This window comes from Megalobrama amblycephala, linkage group LG19 (assembly GCF_018812025.1).
Source record: "Megalobrama amblycephala isolate DHTTF-2021 linkage group LG19, ASM1881202v1, whole genome shotgun sequence".
Taxonomy (NCBI): domain Eukaryota; kingdom Metazoa; phylum Chordata; class Actinopteri; order Cypriniformes; family Xenocyprididae; genus Megalobrama; species Megalobrama amblycephala.
In genome coordinates, this window is record NC_063062.1 from 2,346,604 (window position 1) to 2,349,600 (window position 2,997).

The window sequence follows — 2,997 nt, forward strand, 5'->3', positions numbered from 1 at the left end:
TCTTTATATTGGTTACTCCGAATGACATCAATGAAATTCATTATTACAGACATTCTTTCTCATAACAAAGCAACGACTTCTACACATAATTTTATTATCATTTTGCACTATGTTGATATATGATGTTATAAAATCATGCCAGAATAAAAAACATATACATTTATTACATATTAAGGTATTTTATTCTCAAATGAAATGGCTGTATCGGCCTTTGGACGGTTAAACCGAATGACCTTTTGACACTTCAAAATACATTTATATGTAGAAAAATATAATTAAAACCTTTTGGATTCAATAAAAGAGATCTAGTTGTACTACCTTACATACTTTGGATGTCATATCTTTGTTTTTTATTATTATTAAGGCCTTTGGACCAAAAAATGACCCGTCACGTCATTGACCTTGATATTTATTTGGACAAAAAGTGATGAAATTCTAATGCTTGTAATTTAAATCATGAGATCTTTATAACAGTACAGCAGATACTGACATAAAATACTTATAAATATCAATATCTGACAATAATATGTCTTGTAAGATGATATTAATATGCTTAGTTTTATGATCAAAGCTCTGTAGTTTTAAAACGTAAAATGCAATGCAATACAATGATTGACAGATGAAAAAATAAACCTTCCTCAAAAGCCTGATGATCATATTTGATACTCGTAATTTTTCTAAAATATGATGTATGGATAATCAAGTAAACCTGCTTCAGTCCAGTTGAAATATTACTAACAATATCAAGGTTATCGCATTTACTTGATAAAAATCAGTGCCGATTTTCACAGCAGAAAGACACGTGAAGCACGAACTGAAGGACGTTTGTACAATTACTGAAAGACTTTTACTTTTTAAACTATCAATCAGATGACAGAAGGACTGTAGGAGATTGAGTGACAGGTTTATCCGCAGCATTTGGATCAATTAGAGGACTTAGAAATCTGCATATCATATAGTAGGTTTAATTAATGTATTAATTTCCATGAATATGCTTCATTCAGCACAATGGTGTATTTCAGTACTATACGTTCTAAAAAAATGGGTTAAAAATAACCCAAGTTGGGTTGAAAATGGACAAACCCAGCAGTTGGGTTAAATGTTTGACCTAATGTGCTTTTAGTTTTATTTAACTCAACTATTGTTTAAAAATTACCATATTGCTTGCTTAAAATGAACCCAAAATATGTTGTAAATTAAAAATCAGACACATAATTACTAGAGGCAACAATAATAATCAAAAGGTGTACATTTATTAATAAGCAATTTAATTAAACATTAATAAATGTTCATTTATTAAACAATAACAAATGTCAATTTCCAACATATGTTGGGTTCATTTTAAGCGAGCGATATGGTAATTTTTAAACAATAGTTGAGTTAAATAAAACTAAAAGCACATTAGGTCAAACATTTAACCCAACCGCTGGGTTTGTCCATTTTCAACCCAACTTGGGTTATTTTTAGAGTGTAATATTACCATTTTTTGTAAGGGTAAAGATAACGAGCAGTGTATCTGATCTTAACAAAAATCACTAAATCTAAACCTGCAGTGCAGAAGAATCAGTGCATGATAAAGAGTTTTGTTGTTTTCATTATTTCAAACCTACTAAGTCACTGATTTACAGCAGCAATCAAAGCTTTAGACACATCAGTTCTCCTCATGTTAGAAAAATGGTGCAGTGATAAAGTCTGTGAATGATCAAAACATGATAAATGAAAACTCTTATATTGTCTAGATTCCTGTACTTGAGTTCAAAGCTCAGTCTGGTTTGGGCTCCGTCCCAAATGGCGCACTTCATGTGCACTTGCGGTCTTGTGAACTTAAAATGGCCGTCGCGCATGTGTCTGTCAAGTCTACGGGACTAGGGTGGGGTGTCCAAACTGTCCAGCAGAGTTGCCTGGAAGTTTCTAGTATGCCTAGTAAGACCTTGATCAGCTGTTCAGGTGTTTAATTGGACCCTCCAGGACAGGATTGGACACCCCGATTGCCATTTTAGGTTTCAGAAGGGTGCCCGTGAGCCGACATGCGCACTGAAGCCCCGCAGCAGACTTCAAAGCGGCATTACGTCAAGTGTGGATTTGGTGGAAGATAGCGAGGGCCATTTGGGACACAGCCTTTATCCATTATTGCTGCAGATGTTTTTATAAGCTGCCCTGTAGCGCCACCCAGTGGCTCCTGAGCGACATTCACAATGTGCAAAATGAAGTTTAAATTGTTAGTGTAAATGGTTAATATTAATATTTTGTTAACACTTTACAATAAGCTCTCATTTGTTAACATTAGTTAATGCATTAACAAAAGAGCAATATATTTTTTACAGCAATTGACATGTTAGTTAATAAAAATAATGTTATTTTACAGTGCATTAACTACTAAATGTCTTATTCATTGTTAGTTCATGTTTACCAATTTAGTTTAACAAATTGTAGTGTTACCAAAATATCAACAGTGAAAAACAAACTCAAGCAAGTTAAAAGATGACAAATAAACCACTCCAATATAAACAGTCACAAATGTTCCAGTGGATCCTTCAATTGTGATTGAATTAATTTTTAAGAATTCAATAATGTACAAAAAAAAAAATTCTGGGTAACAGAAAATGACCATATTGTAAACATTGTGAAATATAATCATAAATGTCATTAAATAAAACACCTTCAGAATCTACATGCACATTTTGCCCAGAGAAAAGCTGATTTCATTGAAAAGTAATTAGATTGTCATTCAGTAACTAATCAAGTGAAGTAATGACTCATTACAAAAAAAAAAAAAAAAACTGCATTCAATTGTAACTTTACAATAAGGTTTATAAATTAACCTTCTACAGCATTTAATAATGTTAATCTAATTAATACATTATAAAAGTTGTATTAGTTTTTTTTTACATATTAATAAACTATTGCTTATTGTCAATGAATGCATGAACTGATGTTAAAAACTGAAACCTTATTGTAAAACGTTACCAATTTAAAACAAAACAAAAACACAGCATG